Consider the following 20314-nt stretch of genomic DNA (forward strand, 5'->3'; position numbering starts at 1 on the left):
GCACAATGAGTTTTTTCACATGGACCACCAGTCCTCAGTGAGAATGTCTCATAGCTGTATAACATGGCCATATTCTTTACATGGATTAAGATGGACAGCACACAGCTCCAAATACACTAATGTGGGGGACCCCTGACACCTCAGGAAAAGCTTCTGCAGCAGCTCAGGTGTGTATTATAAGAAATAACATTCCTTCTGCTGTAAACTAATGTGAAGGTGTGAATTTACCCCAGGGGATCTGTCACCTCAATAAGTGCACTCATCCTACCTCCTTTTATGATTATACAACCTTTCATTACATAAGCCCTTGTGCATGTGAGCTGTGTACTAAATCATTTTCAGAGGCAGCAAACTGCTTTCTTTTCTTCAGCTTCAGTTTTGCAAGATCCCATAATTACCTGCAGGAAGACAACACATTCTCCTCATTAAATAAGGACAGCTATCAAATCACATCTTGTAACCAAAACAGAAATACAGAAAGTGAGGATATGGGTTGTTTGTATTTAGAATGTTGAACCGCAAAGTCTATGTTCTGAATTTAAGTTTGGAACGCAAGTACATGAGGCACGGTGTCATCGCACCATGACGTAAAGGAAGGACTTTGTCTGATAGAGGGATGCTTGAAAAAGTGGCGCTATAGCCCTGAAACGCGTTGCATCGGAACCATATGCAGGTTATAATTTATGTGTTTATTTCGGTTATGTTTGTTTGTTAAATAAATTTGTGTCTACTACCACGAGGATTTGTGACCTTGATATTCCCCCATGGTGATTTCGAACGTCTTTTGGCAGAGGGGGGTCTCCAAGGAGGGAACCTCCCAAAGAAGTAAGTGCTTCTTTGGAAAAGTATATATTTTTCACTTCATTCCTACAAGGAGCATGGAATTATTTGTTCTTTTCTCTCTTTATCTTATATCCAAGCTAGAGGCAGTATAACAGGGTACTAGAGCCTCCATGCCTGCCCGTATCACATCATGTATCCAAGTTAGAAGCGGTCCAACAGCATCCTAGAGCTTCCATGCCTGCCCGTATCACATCTAGTATCGAAGCTAGAGGCGGTACAACAGGGTACTAGAGCCTCCCTGCCCATCCATATTACATCTTGCATCCAAGCTGGAGGTGAACCAACAAAGTTCTAGAGCGTCCATGCTCACCCATATCACATTTTGTATCCCAGCTAGAGGCGGTACAACAGGGTACTAGAGCCTCCATGCCTGCCCATATCACATCATGTATCCAACCTAGAGGTGGTACAACAGCGTACTAGAGCCTCCATGCCCACCCGTATCATCCATGCCCACCTGTATCACATCATGTATCCAAGCTAGAGGCAATTCAACAGGGTACTAGACCTCCATGCCCACTCATATCACATCTTGCATCCAAGCCAGAAGTGACCCAACAGCGTGCTAGAGCTTCCATGCCTCCCCATATCACATCTACCCTTTTTCACCGAAATAAGGCCTACCCCAAAAATAAGCCCTAGCCAAATTTTCGAGGAGGCTTGAAATATAAGCCCTACCCTGAAAATACGCCCCAGTTGCACTACATTAAAAAAAAATATTACCTAGTAGGCTCGGTCCAGGTCTCTTCAGCTGCTCTCTAGAGGTTCATCACAGTTTTGTGCAATTCTGGCAGTCCTCAGCCACTTGTACAACATTACTTCCTGGTTACAAGATCCATAAATCCCACCTCCAGGATGCGATGGCTGTGATTAGTTTTTCAACTGCTGCTCAGCCAATCAATGCAGTGCTGGAATAACCAATGCAATTGCTATGATTGGCACGGCTCAGCCAATTCATAAATCCCGCCTCTACAACGCGATAGCTGTTGATTGGTTCTTCCACCACTGCTCAGCCAATCAATGCAGCCCTGGATAAACCAATCACAGCCATCACATTGGTTATTATGAGCGGCAGAGGACTACAAAAAGCACGTAGGAGCTGTGGAGAGCAGCGAGAGGGTCCGGGACCAAGCCTGCTCGGTAAGTATAAGACCTCCCTCGAAAATGGCCCCACTAGTAATAGTGACCCCCGACAGTGGTCCCAGTAGTAATAGTGACCCCCCGACAGTGGCCCCAATAGTAATAGTGACCCCTGACAGTGGTCTTAGTAGTAATAGTGACCCCCGGCAGTGGCCTCAGGGGTAATAGTTACCCCTAGCAGTGGCCCCAGTGGTAAAAGTGACCCCCGGCACTGGCCCCAGTGGTAATAGTGACCCCAACACTGACCCAGTGGTAATAGTGACCCCGGCACTGGCCCCAGTGGTAATAGTGAACCCCGACAGTCTCCCCAGTAGTAATTGTGACCCGCACAGCGGCCTACAGTAGTAATAGTGACCCCATAGTGGCCCTCAGTAGTAATATTGATCCCAACAGAGGCCCTTAGTTGTGTCCCCTATATCGACCCCAGCAGTAATAGTTACTCCTACAGTAGCCCCATTAGCAATAGAGGCCCCCCCTCCATATACTTACCTTCTTTTGGTCTTCAATGCACCGCTGCTCTTCTTCGCAGCGCTGCTGCGGGCTGAAGTGTGTGAGCCTGCAGCAGCGCCTACTCCCGTCTTCTGTGGAACTTAGAAGAAAAGCTCAGGGGAGGAGGATCCTTGATGCACACACTGCTATCAGTGTGTGCATCCGGCTGCGGCACCGCAAAGGGATTACCAGTTGGGGATTCGCAGCACCCCAGCAGGTAATCACTTTAATGGTTGCCAGACGTCCCGAAAGTGGGACACCGGCTCCCAAAGCGGGACTGTCTCGCCTAAATCGGGACGTCTGCTCACCGTACCTAATTGTTTTTGCATTATGCAGTGAGAAAGTTTTAACAACAATTCACACGGGTGAGAAAATCGTGCGAGTTTTGTGTATTGCGAGACAAAAATCTCGCATGAAAATACAAGCCATTATGTGCAATAATTACATGGGCGATTGCTGCCACATGCTCTATTTTTCTTCGAGTCTCAGACAAGACTTGCGCGCCATTCACTTTCAATAGAACTGCGGAAACAACTAAGTGTTGAGATCCCCACCGATCAGCAAGTGATCCCCCATACTGTGGATGGGGCACAACTTGTAATAGTAGTACAACCCCTATAATGACATAATTACCGTATATACCGGCGTATAAGACGACTTTTGAACCCCGAAAAATCTGCTCTGCAGTCGGGGGTCGTCTTATACGCCGGTAATTCAAAAAAAAAAAAAGTGTAAAAAAAAAAAATTCATTACTCACCTGCCCCGGCGTTCTGTCGCGCTCCGGCAGGATGTCGCTCGCTCCGGCAGGCTGTCGCTCGCTCCTCGTCCCCGGCGCAGCATAGCTTTCTGAATGCGGGGCTTGAAATCCCCGCTTCCAGAAAGCTAATACACACGCCGGCAGCCATGACATCATTGAATGGCTGTGATTGGCTAAAGCGCACGTGGCTTCAGCCAATCACACTATTCAATGACATCATTGAATAGTGTGATTGCTAACACGTGCGCCTTCAGCCAATCACAGCCATTCAATGCTGTCATGGCTGCCGGCGTGTGTATTAGCTTTCTGGAAGCGGGGATTTCAAGCCCCGCATTCAGAAAGCTATGCTGCGCCGGGGACGAGGAGCGAGCGACAGCCTGCCGGAGCGAGCGACATCCTGCCGGAGCGCGACAGAACACCGGGGCAGGTGAGTAATGAATTTTTTTTTTTTTCTCCACTGAATACCGGCGTATAAGGTGACAGTTGGGGGGTCGTCTTATACGCCCCGTCGCCTTATACGCCGGTATATACGGTACCTTTAGCCTTACGAACCACTAATTAGTTTTTTTTTACCAGTGGTCATAACCTTTGTTTTCCTGTCGATGCCACTGTGTGACATCTGGGATTCTGCAGGATGCATTCTACTATTTATAGAAACCAATTTCGGGTCCATATAATGTATTCAATAACTCTTATACATTTTTTTTGCGGGAGGCAATGGAAAAGACAAAGCAATTTCACCCATGCTTTTTGTGATTTATTGTTACGGCATTCACCATGTGGTATAAATATTATGTTCCCTTTACTATTCTGGTCATTATGGCGATGACACCAAATTTATAGATATTTTATTATGTTTTCCTACTTTTGTGCAATATGAACCAAATACGTTTTCTATTGCGCCACATCCCAGGACTGGAGCATCGACAATGCTGTACTGGGCTGCTTTTTTGAGGGACAGCTTCAGTTTTATTGGTACCATTTTGAGTTTAAGGTTGACTACCCACTACAGTTCTTTTTCACAGCAAAATTCGCAGCGTTTTTTTTTTCTCCAGGGGTGTATGAGACTTGCTAACTTTAAAATCGCATCGTGCAAAATCGCGATTTCGTGGTAAATTGCAATTTTGCCGCGATGCGTTTTTAACATTAGAAAGCCCTATTGACACCTGGAAAAAAACAAAATGCAGCACATTTGCAAACGCTAGTGGGTAGTCATCCTTATGCGAGTTTTTTTTATAATTTTTATTTCCCGTTTTGCCAAAGTGAGATGAATAAAAAAAATATGGCTGTTTTGTCATTTTTAAAAGTTTTTTTAATTTTCTTTTTTAAATAATGGAATTTACTGTGCATGATAAATGTAATATTTCCTACTATGGGATGTTAGGGATGTGACGATAGCAGTCATGTGAGGGGTTTCTTTGCTCTTTTTATATTTTTTGCAATATTTAAAGTCTTGTGTAAAGGGGGAGAACATGTAACGACTGCAGCATGGGCAAGGTTATGCTGGGTTGGTGATTATCGTTCAGAAAATTGTGCAAATAAGCAAAACTGAACGACAACCATTGAGTTTAAATGCAGACAATGACTGAACAACGATCAAGAATTGTGCTCTTCGCATTTGTTGTTTAGTTTCAGTCGGCCTAAAGATCATTGTTGGCTCGTTCACTTGTCGGGCAGTTTAAACCCAGAGCATTCATAGGAATGTGAAACACTGAATGACATGCGAGCGAGAACTGCGCGATGCTCAACGAGAATCATGCAGTCTAAATACGCTGCCTGAGCGCAAATGAGCCGGTGATGACATCTTCAGATAGTTTGCTTAGGCAAATGAGAATCTTGTTTGTAAAAGGGGCATTAACCCCTTAACGACCAGCCCATAGTGTTTTTACGTCCTGCCCAAGTGGGCTTTATTCTCTGATGATGTAAAAACGTGTCCTGCAGAGAACAAAGCCACGTGGGCTCTGGACGTGACAGCCCCATGCTGTCGGTGCCCGCAGGTAGCCGACAGCATGGAGCTGTCATCCCGGGCTGCAGGAACCCCCCCTCTGGCCAACCGTTCGGGCGTCCTATACCATCGTGTCAGGATTTTATAGTTAAGTTCCTGCATCCTGCTGGATATATTCATCTTATGTGTCATGACGTAAGCCTTTTTCCATAACTCACCCGAGAGGCCCAAACCCAAGTCCCTCTCCCAGGCCAACTCCAGTGTCCTGCTTCCCTCCGACGTCTCAGTCTCTAAGAGGGTTCTATATAAGAGGGAGATTTTCAGCGGAACGTCAGGTCTTGATAAACAGGTCTTCTCAAAAGTAGTTATCGGTCTCCCCAAGTGTTGCCAAGTGACCTCACATAGTGACACAACTGCAAGTATTGATACCATGCTCCAGTCGGGGGGTCCCTTCCATCTAAAATCTCTTGCAAGGTTTTCAACCTATGGCCTATCATAACATCCCGAACTCGGGGGACCTGACTCGCTATCCTAGCTGTCAATGGGGTACCACGAAAAAAGGTTGGTGCATCTGGGTTGCCTACCAGCAGAGTAAGAGGGCCTGGAGTGGATATCAGCCCTGACTTAATGGCAGGACCCACCCAAGCCCTCAGTATATTCTCTAAAAAAGGAGAGAACCCCAATTTCCTATATCCTTTACTACCCGGCAACCAGATGCACCCCAACCCCCCGAACGGAGCTGAATCTTGCTCCGCTACCACCCACTTTTTGCAAGTTCTGCTGTGAAACAGGTCTAGTACACATTTGGTCAGGGATGCCTTATAGTACAGAGCGAAATTTGGAACACCCATTCCTCCCATCTCTTTGGTACTAGTGAGGGATCTCCAATTCCGCCTGGGTCTACGATTTCCCCAGATAAACTTAATTATTGATCTTCTAATCTGAGACAGGAACCTCTCCTGTTAGCTTTATGGGAACTGTTTGGAACATGTAAAGAAATTTAGGGAGAGAGTTCATTTTAATTGTGTTTATCCTTCCAAACCACGACAGCGGGAGGGTCTTCCACCTGTCAAGGTCTGCCTCCAGGGCCTTCAACAGTGGTCTATAATTTTTCTCAAAAAGATTATCAATATCTGCTGTAATCACAGTTCCCAGATATTTAATCTCGTCTTCTTTCCAAAGAAAGGGAACTGCCAACTGTAGAGACTCCCTGTCAGTCCTAGGTAGCGTCACGTTAAGTATCTCGGATTTGTTTAAATTAACTTTAAAGTTGGATAATTTACGAAACGTCTCAAATTCTTTCAGGATACAGGGAAGTGCTATTCTAGGGTTGGCGACGTATACCAAGAGGTCGTCTGCATACAGTGCGATCTTATGTTCTGTCCGGCCAATCTCGATCCCCCGAATACTGCGATTAGCTCGCAACGCGTTCGCCAATGTCTCCATCACCAGAATATACAAGAAGGGGGACAGGGGACACCCCTGCCTGGTGCCATTGTTAATCTGCACCGGGCGCGATAGCTGTCCATTAACACGGACTCTGGCAGTTGGGCCATGATAAAGGGCCATAATCTTACTCAAGAATTTTGGGCCTATGCCAATTTTCCTCAATGTCGCCTCAAGGAACCCCCAGTCCACCCTATCGAATGCTTTCTCAGCATCTACCGATAACAAACATAGGGGTTCTCTTGATCGACGTGCCCTCGATACTATGGCTAAGGTTCTGATGGTGTTGTCCCCTGCCTCCCTCCCAGGAACAAATCCCACCTGGTCTTTATCTATCAACGAGGGAACAAGAGGCCGGAGACGGGCAGCAAGCATCCCAGAATAAATCTTGGTATCAATATTTAACAGGGAGATCGGCCTGTAGCTGCCGCAGTCGGATGGATCCTTCCCCGGCTTAGGTATGACGGTTATAATAGCCTGTAATGCCTGTGGAGGAAAAGGGCACCTTTGCGCAATGGCATTAAAGGCGTCCAGCATTACCGGCGCTAATGCTTCCCCACAAACTTTAAAGAAGCGTGGTGTAAAACCGTCCGGTTCGGGGCTTTTGCCTATCTTGAGGGTCTGGATAATGTCAGTCACCTCTTCTAGAGAGAAGTCTTCCTCTAGCATGCGTCTTTCAGCATCTGGGATGCCCTCAGGAGCATAATCTGATAAGTATGTATCCCTCGCTTTGTTCTCTTCTTCGCTGGTCTCCCTCTGACCCCCAGACAGGTTGTACAGGTTGTGGTAGTATGAGTGAAAACTATCTAATATTTTAGTATTGGCGTGCACCTGTCCCTCCCTCCGAGATTGTATAGAAAAGACATAAGTCTGTGAAGATCTTGGATTGAGGATCCTGGCCAGACCCCTACTACACTTGTTACCATATTCATAAAAACTCCCTTTCGCTTTGTCTCTTTGGCAGAGTGAGGCTTGGTCCAGGAGGAGAAGGATCTTGTTACGAACGTCTGAGATTTCAGCATTTTTTTGATCTGTGGGCATAGCTTTATTACATGACTCCAAGAGACCCAGCTGGGTAGAAAGCCCCTCCAGGGCGTTAACTCTGTCCTTTTTCAGTCTCGCCCCGTGAGAGATAAAGATACCTCTCAATACGCACTTAAGTGCCTCCCACTTAAAGGGTGCTGGGGTGGCATCTAGAGCGTGGTCATTTTTAAACTGCTCTATCGCCCGCTGGATCTCTTGAAGACAAACCGCATCATTCAGCAGGTTGTCGTTAAGCCTCCAATTGTGGTTAACTCTCCCTCCCTGCCCCCCCTCCAGTGACCCCCAGACCGGAGCATGGTCTGACCACAAAAAGGATCCAATGGAACACTTAGGGCTGCGGTCTAGTAATCTATGGGAAATGAAGAGGTAGTCCAGGCGATGGTAACTATTATGGGCCGGTGAGTGGAAACTGTAATCCTCTCTAGGATGTAAGACCCGCCACATGTCCACCAGACGTAGGTTGGTCAGCTCCCTCTGTAGTCTACGTGTTGCTGTGGAGGAAACCCCTGACTTACCACCTGACGAGTCAAGGTTAGGAATCATACCCATGTTGAAGTCGCCTCCTAGGATTATGTTGGAGCCGTCCGCGAAGGTCGCCAAAGCCCCCAGCATCCGGATCCCGAAACGGACCTGTGCCTGATTTGGAAAATACACATTTGCAATCGTAAATATTTCAGTACCCAGTTGTATTTTCAGGAATAAATAACGTCCCTCTGAGTCTGCCTCAGACGAGATGAGTTTATGTGGAAGTTGTTTATGAATGGCTATGGAAGTACCTCCTGCTTTTTTCTCCGGGTGGGTGCTGTGATGCCAGGTGGTATAATAGCGATGTGCGAGCCCGGGTATTTTCCCGGTCTGAAAGTGCGTTTCCTGAAGTAACGCTATCATAATTTTGTGTTTGTGTAAGTAATCAAAAATCTGTCCCCTCTTTGCTGGTTTGTTTAGCCCCCTTACATTAAAGATGCAGAATGAGAGACTTGCCATTATGCTATTGTCGTGTGATACTCCTTTGTAGCTGGACAGACAAGGGACCAGGAATGAGAAACAAAAGGATGGGAAAGGGAAAGACAAAAAAGAGAAAAGAAATAGAAAGTAGGAAAGAACATTGCTAACGGCATATAGCAGCCGCTGTTGCTCTCACGGTGAGCCCTGCTTGTTAGCGACTCGCTAGAGGTCACACTCTGTCGTGTGACAAGTCACCCAATAGGAGGAATTGGAGCACACCTCAGGAAGGAACGCAGCCCCCGCTTACACCCACCCCCAAACTTATATAGATGAACTGACCTCCAAGAGGTCTTCAATAATAATTTCCAGGCACCGGCAGCCCAAGAAGAAAAAACTTGTAATATAATCCCTCAAATAACTTCGCACTCCACCCTGCGGGCGAGAGGTCCCACAACATAGAACTCAATCTGAATAAACGCACAATCTGACTCCTCCCTCCCCACCACAGAAACAGTGGGAGAGAGGGAGGTGGACAGGTGTGAGCCCCCTCGATCAACTATCAGGTCTAATTTGCGACCCATCAGGGCCTCACAGTTCAAGTTCAGGTGGGATGTTCTCTCCCGTTGCCTCTTGGGCTGTGCTGTCTGCCACTGCTCTTGCGATGCTTGCGTGAGCAGATTAGGAGGTGTAGGCCAATCAGGAAGCGCGACCATGGGTAATTCAAACACCCCTAAGAATTTGGGGAGGTCGCCTAATGTGCGGAAAACAGCCACTTTGCCACCTTTTTTCACTGACAAGGAAAATGGAAAGCCCCAACGGTATTGAATATCCCGCTCTTTAAGTGCAGACAGGAGGGGTCTCCATGCTTTCCGCAGCTGAAGGGTATGACGTGCCAAGTCCTGCAGTATTATGATTGATTTGCCGTCGGTCATAAGAAATTCTGGCTGATCTCTTGCTTTGCGGAGTATGGCGTCTTTGTCCCTGTAAAAATGTATTCTGCATATTATGTCCCTGGGACGGTTGATATCGGTGGTCTTGGGACCAAGCCCTGTGGATCCTGTCAATTTCAATAGGACGCTCAGGCGGTCGGCCCAACAGGCGCTGAAAGAGGTCTTGTGCCCAGGCTTCCAGGTGGTTCCCTCCTATCTCCTCTGTGAGACCTCTGATACGTAAATTATTCCTTCTGTGTCTGTTTTCCAGGTCGTCTAGGTGCATAGTGAGGCTCGCAATCTGGTCTGCCTGCGCCTGTATAGCTTGTTTGTGTGACTCTAATATGGTCGCAGTCTCCTCCTGCGCCTCCTCCACCTGGTGTAACCTGTGACCAATCTGGTGCACCTCGCTGCGGATTGCTTCCAGAGCCTGTTTATTGGAAGCCTCAAATTTAGCAAATAAAGCACTCAGCTCATCCTTAGTAGGAATGGCCATTATGCGTGCCTTCCAGGCTTCTTCTCCTCTGTTGCTTGGGGTCACTGCTGCTGAATCCTGTTCTGTGGTGTATGCAGCCATAGCTGAAGCAGATAGTGAAGGCTGTGTGACTGTCCAGGAGGGACTACTACCCCTTTCAGATGCCAGGCACTGCTTCTTATGGGGGAGGGGAGTGTCCCTGAAGTGTGGGGAGGCTGCTGCCTGTGTTATTCACTGTAGCCACGGTACACGGTATTCACGGTACTGGGTGTCGGCAGAGTCCCTGGAGTTGCTGCTATCAGCCTGCCGCTGTGAGAGAGATCCCCTATCTCCCTCCATGCCGGCTGTGTCAGATGCTCGGCACTGCTTCTTATGGGGGAGGGGGGGTGAGTGTCCCTGAAGTGCAGAGAGGCTGCTGCCTGTATTACTCACTGTAGTGCCGTCAGAGTCCCTGGAGCAGCCGTTATCTGCCTGGCCTTGTGGGCGAGATCCCCTCTCTCTCTCCACGCTGGCTGTGTCAGCAGGGAGAAGCTCTTCTCCTGGTCCTTCCACGTGGGTCTCCTGCACTAGGCGTCCTGGAGGGTCCGGCGCCATCTTGGATTGTTCTCTTGCAGAGCGTGGGGTGCTGAGAAAGCGCTCCAACACTCCACTATTTCCCTCCTCTGCTGCTGAATCGGGTCTGCCAGTCTTCCGCCGACCCATCTCTTCTGCTGGGGATTTCTGAGGAAGTTTGCTGGTGCCTCAGGGCTTTTCACAGGGTAGGTGCCGCGGGAGCTCTCAGAAACTGTGACCTATCCTGCCATGTGCTGGCCACGCCCCCCCCAAATATGCTCTTTTAATGATGGGCAGGGTGAGGAATAACATGAAGAAAAGTCCATGGTATCCCCACCTGGGACAGGGAGCTATACAGGAGAATCACAGATCTTCCCTGCTGCTGGCCTGTACCCCATTCCCTCTCTGCTGTGCATACTGAAAAGCAACAGCTGAAGATTCAGTATTCCCGGCCCTATAGCTCCTCTTCTGTATGTGGCGCTAGCTGATATACCCCGGCTTCGCCCGAGTTAATTTGGTACTGGTGTTTATCTGGTGTTCACACGGAAAATCTTATGAAGTCGTGCTTACTTTAGAGATACTGAGGAAAAAAATATGTTCACCATTTTGCATGGTTCTTTGCGTTACCCAGGAAACACCACGTGGCGGTAACCATGCGACGTATATAAAATAAAAAAATAAAATTAAAAAGATTTGTGAAAAACAAATAAGAAAACAATTGAATTTTAAAAAGAAATAATAATTCCTTGTTAAAACTAAAAAGGTAGTTTTTTGAAAATGTCACCCCACAGAATGTCCACCTCTCACACGCTGCTCATAACACACAGATCAGATAGATTCCTCTCAGTGTATAGGCAGATAGGAGAGAGATTTATCTCAGACTATATGTGAAAATGTCACCGCACAGAATGTGCCACCTCACACACTCTGCTCATAACACACAGATCAGATAGATTCCTCTCAGTGTATAGGAAGATAGGAGAGAGATTTATCTAAGACTGTATGTGAAAATGTCACCTCACACACACACACACACACACACACACTCACTCACACACACACACACACACACACACGCTGCTCATATCACACAGATCAGATAGATTCCTCTCAGTGTATAGGTAGATAGGAGAGAGATTTATCTCAGACTGTATGTGAAAATGTCACCCCACAGAATGTGCCACCTCTCACACGCTGCTTATATCACACAGATCAGATAGATTCCTCTCAGTGTATAGGCAGATAGGAGGGAGATTTATCTCAGACTGTATGGGAAAATGTCACCCCAAAGAATATGCCACCTCACACACTCTCCTCATTTTTACCCTTAAAGGTAATGCCCCTTTTTATTCAAATTTCCTACCCAGACTGAAGGTTGCAGCCCCTTGTTATACTTAAAGGCATACTCCATCCCAGCAGTCCATGTCCACTTCCTTTTGTACTTTACAGCCTTTCAATACATATGACAGTCAGTTTTATTCCTGTCAGTATATACTCATATTTCTAAATGAGTTTTGTTTTGCTAAAAACATAACTGTCTCATATATTGCGGGGTACAGATATGTTATTAGTTACATAACATAGAAATGGTCACGCCAAATTTAACGTTTGTGCAGTACAAATGTGTGTTATTAGTTACATTACATAGGGGGTCACTTACGTTTATGCATAGGATTGACTAATCAAGTTGCAACCCTTTAAATTTCCAATATTTAGTACGCAAAGAATGGTCATGGTAAATTTCACATTTGTGCGGTAAAAATTTGTGTAATTATTTGTTGCATTGGGAAGTGAGAGAATTAGATTACGTATGTAAAATCTGGATGCTAATTCCTTTGCACTTAGAATTGAATAATCGAGTTGGGACCCATTAACTTTTTTTATGTATGACATAATCAATGCTCGTGCCAAATTTCAAGCTTTTATGACATCAAGAAGTGAGAGAATTAGATTACGTACGTAAAATTTAGACGCTAATTATTTTGCGCTTATAATTGATTAATTGAGTTGGCACCCATTAACTTTTCCTATTTATGACATAATCAATGCTCGTGCCAAATTTCTATGATATCGGGAAGTGAGAGAATTAGATTCCGTACATAAAATTTGGATGCTAATTCTTTTGTGCTTAGAATTGAATAATCGAGTTGGGACCCATTAACTTTTCCTATTTATGACATAATCAATGCTCGTGCCAAATTTTAAGTGAGAGAATTAGATTCCGTACGTAAAATTTGGACGCTAATTATTTTGCGCTTATAATTGATTAATTGAGTTGGCACCCATTAACTTTTCCTATTTATGACATAATCAATGCTCGTGCCAAATTTCTATGATATCGGGAAGTGAGAGAATTAGATTCCGTACATAAAATTTGGATGCTAATTCTTTTGTGCTTAGAATTGAATAATCGAGTTGGGACCCATTAACTTTTCCTATTTATGACATAATATTCAATGCTCCTGCCTAATTTTAAGTTAGAGAATTAGATTCCATACGTAAAATTTGGACGCTAATTCTTTTGTGCTTAGAATTGAATAATCGAGTTGGGACCTATTAACTTTTCCTATTTATGACATAATCAATGCTCGTGCCAAATTTCAAGTTTCTATGACATCAGGAAGTAAGAAGATTAGATTACGTATGTAAAATTTGGATGCTAGTTCTTTTGCGCTAGAATTGAATAATTGAGTTGGGACCCCTTTACTTTTCCTATTTTGGACATAATCAATGCTCGTGTCAAATTTCAAGTTTCTATGACATCGGGAAGTGAGAGAATTAGATTCCGTACATAAAATTTGGATGCTAGTTCTTTTGCGCTAGAATTGAATAATTGAGTTGGGACCCCTTTACTTTTCCTATTTTGGACATAATCAATGCTCGTGTCAAATTTCAAGTTTCTATGACATCGGGAAGTGAGAGAATTAGATTCCGTACATAAAATTTGGATGCTAGTTCTTTTGCGCAAGAATTGAATAATTGAGTTGGGACCCCTTTACTTTTCCTATTTTGGACATAATCAATGCTCGTGTCAAATTTCAAGTTTCTATGACATCGGGAAGTGAGAGAATTAGATTCCGTACATAAAATTTGGATGCTAGTTCTTTTGCGCTAGAATTGAATAATCGAGTTGGGACCCCTTTACTTTTCCTATTTTCAACATGATCTATGCTCGTGCCAAATTTCATGTTTCTAGGACATCAGAAAGTTGTAGAATTAGTGGCGAGTCAGTCAGTCAGTTAGTGAGGGCTTTCGTCTTTATATATATATATATATAGATCAATGCTCGTGCCAAATTTCAAGTTTCTATAACATCGGGAAGTGAGAGAATTAGATTACGTACGTAAAATTTGGACGCTAGTTCTTTTGCACTAGAATTGAATAATCGAGTTGGGACCCATTAGCTTTTCCTATTTTGGACATAATCAATGCTTGTGCCAAATTTCATGTGACTACGAAGTCGGGAAGTTGGAGAATTAGTGGCGAGTCAGTCAGTGAGTCAGTGAGTCAGTGAGGGCTTTCGTCTTTATATATATAGATTAACATGCTGCTGAATCTTGGCTTTAAATTGACACCAAGAGCATGTAGATAACTTGGCGATTTTATTTGAAGTAGAAAAAGCTCTGATCCTTCACAAGTGCAATGTTCTTTTCCTGCTGAATTAACTAAGCTCATCCTAAACTATAGGTGGGTGTGTATGTGTGTATGTATATATGTGCAGCGACCGAAACACAAGGCCCACGTGGAGGAGCTGGTGGGGTCGAGATGGCACTTGTCACGGTGGCTCTTTCAGACTCCTCCCCGTAGGGACACATGCAACCTCGGCCAAGGCACCGCTAGGCCTCTTCCAGGCAACGCTGGGTCAGCGGTTACCTGAATAAATGCGTAGTGGACTGTAGAAGTCACTCGTAACATGACCATTCCTTCACACTCTTGATTCCCCAGCGGTAGAAATAAAAGAGTCCACACACAATGTAATTTGGAAACTCAATCACGGGAACAGACAGTGACTGGAAAAACTTTACTTCTTGGTTGTCAAAGTACAGGTTTACTCACTCGTGCAGGAAGAAGACAACTTTAACAGATGGTGAGGGAGGAAGAACACAGGATGAAATTGGGCCTACAGCTGCTTTCTGTATAACTCTGCTCCTGGACACACATTCCAGGATGCAGAATAACATTGGAGAGGGACACAACACTCTGCAGACAGTCACTTGAGACTCAGTAGTTTAACGATTGCACTGTGGACTCTTCCTCCTCTTTTTCATTCCTCACAGGTGATTTCTGGAATTGGGGACATTAGTATACCTCTCTTCTGTTTCATCACTTCACCACATGAGGGTTGAAGGTACCTCCATGTGGCTGGCACTCTCACTCCTCTCACAACTGTGGAAGAAGACAGAAGGCCATAGGAGAAGACCATAGAAGAAGAACACACTTACCTCTCAATTGCTCATATCTATAACCATACGACACCACATGACTAGACAAACTTGTTACATTTTCCAGACATATCCTAGCCACTTTCAGACACTAACCTCTTACATGCTGCAGTTGTGCAATACACATAACTAAGGACAAGACAGTTTGCACAGTGCATCCACACTGAAGACATGACATGTATGACAATTATGGAGGGGCCAGATATATAGAGTTCAGGCCACTACATATGTATGTATGTGTATATATATATATATATATATATGTGTGTGTGTGTGTGTGTGTGTGTATGTATATATGCATGTGTGTATGTAACTGGGGACTATCTTTAGGTGAAATGAGACCAGGGACCGAATTCTTGCTTATCACCCAGTTGGTGGCCATGTTTACATGGAACTACTGTCACTTACATTTGCTTTCTCGTGTGCTTATTTAGAGGATAGCTGTCCCCTGTAGAGCCTCCCTTTGCCGCTTTTAACCTCCTTCTCCTGCACTCTCCCCATTTTTTACATAACTTGGAATACCCTTTTAAAGGGAACCAGTCACCAGCTATGGCCACCATAATCTAAGTTCTGGCACTCATAGGGCTGGTTTCCCGGAGCCTGGGGAGGGATTTTTTAGTTTCAAAAGATTTTATTAAAGTCCAAAATCTGATACATATGTCATTCGTGCATTCAATTTTCCCAATGCAGAGGGCAGAGTATTAATCAAGAGAAATAGCAACATTTTTTTTTTAACATAATAAAATTTTTTGCCATAAACTCTCATATACATGCAACTTTGCATTCTTTCAGTATAATTCTGAATATAGATCAAAACTACAAAAACTAAACAAACCCTAACGCAGGTCATCATGTTTCTCATTGGTCCTTCAATCACAGTAGATTTAAACAGTAGGTAATCACTAGTATCTGGTCAACAGAATAATTTTAGGTTGAAAGTAGGTTGTGCCTAAAACCTAGGATATCGACTAGATCAATCCATGGTCCCCACAACACTCTGTATTTCTCTAGGGTGTCAGACTGTATGGCATGTAGCCTCTCATACAGGGCGATTTGTGAGATCCTGTTCAGCACTTCTCTAAATGACAGGGTGGGTTGTTTCTATCCAGCCGCTATATGGATCCTGTTCGTCATACATATATTTTGAATAGGCTTGTGAGCTTGGTGCTTAATTCTGGGAAGGCGATCTCCCAGAAGGAACATCATTAGAGATTTTGGGAATGGGCCTATGAATAATCTATGCAGTTATCTATGAACCTGAGACCAGAGTCTGACCACCTCCGGACAAATCTACTAGATATGTGATTGGGATCCCATCTCTGTACATCCCCTAAAACAGAAGGGTGAAGCGGAGGTAAAGAATGTATTTATTCTAACAGGTACTAAGTAAGCGCGAGGCAGAATCATTATAGATGTCTCTATTAAGGTGACCTGGTGACTGCCTTTAGAGATAGTTTCACAGCAGTGGTACCATCTTTCTTCTCACACAGTAATTTGTAAATGTTTCCCATTTTTGCATAAACGGAAGCTTGCCCCCTATGTTAGAGCTATTCAGTAGGTTATATAGCAAGGACAGAGTGCCTTTTCTCAGGGGATCGCTCCTACACAGTTTTTCAAACATTGTCAACTCAGGAATTGCATATGGCAAGCTTAATGAGTGTAAGAAATGGAAAACCTGATAAATCTCCTCTTTAGGAGGATTAAATTTAGCCTGAAATTAGGCTAATGTTAGTAGAAAGTATCCCGTTACAAAATGATAGACGTCAGTCAGTTCATTGATTTTTCACCATTGAAAATGAACCAAATCCAGGCTCAGTGGGAATCTCACATTCAGGATAAAAGAAAGCATCCTAGAGGGCCTTGTAGATAAGTTCTATTTAAAATGGACATTTCTTCCAGATTCTTAAGGAGTAATTCGTAAGCGGACTAGTATCATATAGATGTAGACTCATAGGGCCATCCGACCATATCAGTTTAGGAAAAGTATGAGGTGTTTTTCTGGACGACTCTGTCAACCCATAACGGGGCCTCGGTGCCTCCCAAGGTCGTTATCCATTGGGCCATTTGTGCCGCCATATATTATTTCATTAAATTAGGGACAGAGAGACCTCCCTTTCTTTTATGATAGTACATTACGGTATTCTTAATTCCAGGGCGCTTAGAAACCCAAATAAATTGGAAGATACGTCGCTGTAAATTTGCTAAAACTAAACGGGGGATTGGAATAGGCAATGTCTGAAACAGATATAATATACGGGGTAGTAAGTTCATCTTCACAGTGTGAATCCTTCCCACCCATGATAGTAATGGATCATCCCATTCAGTCAATTTTGACAGAAGTTTTGTGGGACTTCTCCCTTCATCAGTGTTTGGAACAAATTCTGTAACATCCCTGATAGGAGATCTTCATATTTTTTATAATAGACGGCTGTGAAGCCGTCAGGACCTGGAGCTTTCCCCAACTTCAAGTTATTGATGGCCTCAATTATTTCTTTCAAAGTAACATCCCCATTCAAGTACTCTCGTTGATCCTGCGAAAAGTAGGTAGCGTGTAGGCATCATGTGTATAAGGTCCGCTCTGTGGATCTTGCATCTATTACACAAAGGGGTATCTCTCACGCCAATATTGTACAGAAACACAGGAGTGCGGTATACCCTGTGCAACAGATAGATTTGTGATGTCCTATGAGACTCACTCAGGGACAGTTTAGGAGTTATTTGTAGCACTACCGCCCACAAGGATTCCTCAATTGGGCCAATATTCTCCTCCCATTTACTCCTTGTTGCCAGAGGGTAGAGCAGGTTTCTGCCTGGAATGCATGGCGGAGTTGTAGATATTCAAAAAATTTATTGTGCGGCAGACCATATTTATCTTTCAACTGCTCAAAAGATTTTATATTTGCCCCTGACACTATCTGAGTCAGTCGTCTAACCTTCCACCCTTGAAAACCCTCTAACTTCTCTAATTCTTGCAGCCTCGGATTATCCCAGATAGGAGTATAGCTTGTAAAACCTTTAATCCCCATTATTTCTCTAACCTTCCAGCAAACCCTATGCATAAAGGCTAAAGTTGGGAAACTCTGGGGGCTACAGCGGAATTTGGAGCTCTCCAGGGCCTCAAATAAGAGTGCATTGTGGAAATGAGTTTTCAGAAGACGGAAGCTCCCATCCCACGTGTCCTCCGTCTCCCATCCCCTGAAATGTTGTATTTGTGACACTAGAAAAAAATGACACAGGATTAGGTAATGCGAGTCCTCCATTTTCCTTAGGATTATACAGTGTCTGCAAATTCTGGTCCTTTATCCCTCCAAATCAAATCTCTAAATCGGCGGTTGACCCTGTAAAAGAGGCCCTGTGTAATCCAATGAGGCGAATTATGGAGCAGGCAGAGCAGTTGCGGCATCCATATCATCTTAACTAGATTCACTCTCCCTACAATCGTCAGGTGAAGTTTACATCAGACATTGTGTTTTTTCTTAAATTTCACCAGCAGAGGGTCTAGGTTCAGCTTCCCAAAGTCCATAACATTGTTTGAGACTTTAACTCCCAGGTACGGGATAACTGGTTTTCATTGCATAGGAGTTTTATTTTCCCCAGCAGCAAGATCAGGGTCATCTATTGGTAGCATACCGGATTTACTTCAGTTTATAATGAGGCCCGAGAACACATCATATATTTTGGTCAGCGACATTGCCACATCCAGAGATCCACCTGCATTACTTAAAAATAGTAGTAGATCATCAGTGTATAACGCCCCTTTCCCCTCTACTTCCCCTCTTTTAACCCCTTAGTGACGGCCCCATTGCTTTTTACGTCCTCACTAAGTGGGCTTTAATCCTAGAGGATGTAAAAACATACATACTCTTTGGATTAAAGCCCTCTTAACTGAGGACGTGACAGCTCCATGCTGTTGGTGCCTGCAGGTAGCCGACAGCATGGAGCTGTTATCCTGGGCAGCGGGCAGCCCCCCCCTCCGGTCGTCGCTATCCAATGGATAGTGTTGATTGCAATAAAGTAAAAAAAAAAAAGTTAAAAAGTTAAAGATTCAGCTGCCCCAATGGATCGGATCTATCAGGGCAGCTGAAATTACTTACCCACCTTCCCCGAAGTGCGCCGCAGTGAATAGGTCCCCGGGGACCCGGCGCCACTGTTCTGCGCATGCGCACCAGACGAATGACGTCACGCGCATGCACAGAAGGCCGGGAGCCCCGGTAAGTTTAAAATCTCCTGGCTCCTGAAGGTAGCCGGGAACCAGGAGATGTCCCTGGGGACCGCGGTGAGCAGTTACCCGGGCCCGTCACAAAAAGGTTGAAAAAAAAGTAAGTTTCACCTCCCCTCATGGATTGGATCCATGAGGGGAGGTGAAAATACTCACCCCGGGTCCTCCGCGATGTCCAGGTCTTCCGGCACCTGAAGTCCCCTTCTGCGCATGCGCGCCCGATGTCAATCATCGGGGGCATGCACAGAGGGGCTCAGGCCCAGGAAATTTAAAATCCGATGTCACTGGGGACATGATCACTGTTATCCAATGGATAACAGTGATCATTTAAAGTAAAAAAAAGTGTAAGAAGTAAAAAAAAAAGTTTAAAAAGCTTGCTTTTCATCTCCTCTCACGGATCATATTCGTGAGGGAGGATAAGTTACATACCTAAGGCCCCCGGATTTATCCGCGGATCTTACCCCAACTTCTGCGCACGCGCCCTTCGCCAAAACGGCAGATGCATGCGCAAAAACAGAGTATTGCCAGGGTAATTTAAAATCTCCCTGCTCTTCGCTACAAAACTTAGCAGAGAGCCTGGAGATTTTTACGGGGGGCCGCGTTGAGCGGTTCCTGGTCACGTGTTCGCCGTTATACAATGGATAATGGCGATCGCGTAAAAGTTTAAAAAAAGTTGAGGTTTCAGCTCCCCTCACCGATGCGATCGGTGAGAGGAGATGAAATTTTTTACCGGAGGCCTCCATATTTGAACCCCGAAGGGTTCCTCCTCCGTGGACCTTCCCGACATTCTGCGCACGCGACCACCAGCAAAATGCTGGACACATGCTCAGAAGGCGGGGAGCCCAGGAAACCTAAAGCCTCCTTGTTCCCGCCAAGAGCCTAGAGCAGTGAGTGGTACCCGGTCACATGATAAAAAGATAGCGATCTACCTTTGGCCGGTCTCACATGACCGGATAGGAATTACGGATTCCGCATGCCTCTGATCCATGGTAATACGCAGATCAATCGCATTGGATTACACAATTCCACTCACATTAGTGGGTCAGAATTGCGTAATCCACTCACAGAAAACAGAACGCAGCAGGTTC

This window comes from Eleutherodactylus coqui, chromosome 4 (assembly GCF_035609145.1).
Source record: "Eleutherodactylus coqui strain aEleCoq1 chromosome 4, aEleCoq1.hap1, whole genome shotgun sequence".
Taxonomy (NCBI): Eukaryota; Metazoa; Chordata; class Amphibia; order Anura; family Eleutherodactylidae; genus Eleutherodactylus; species Eleutherodactylus coqui.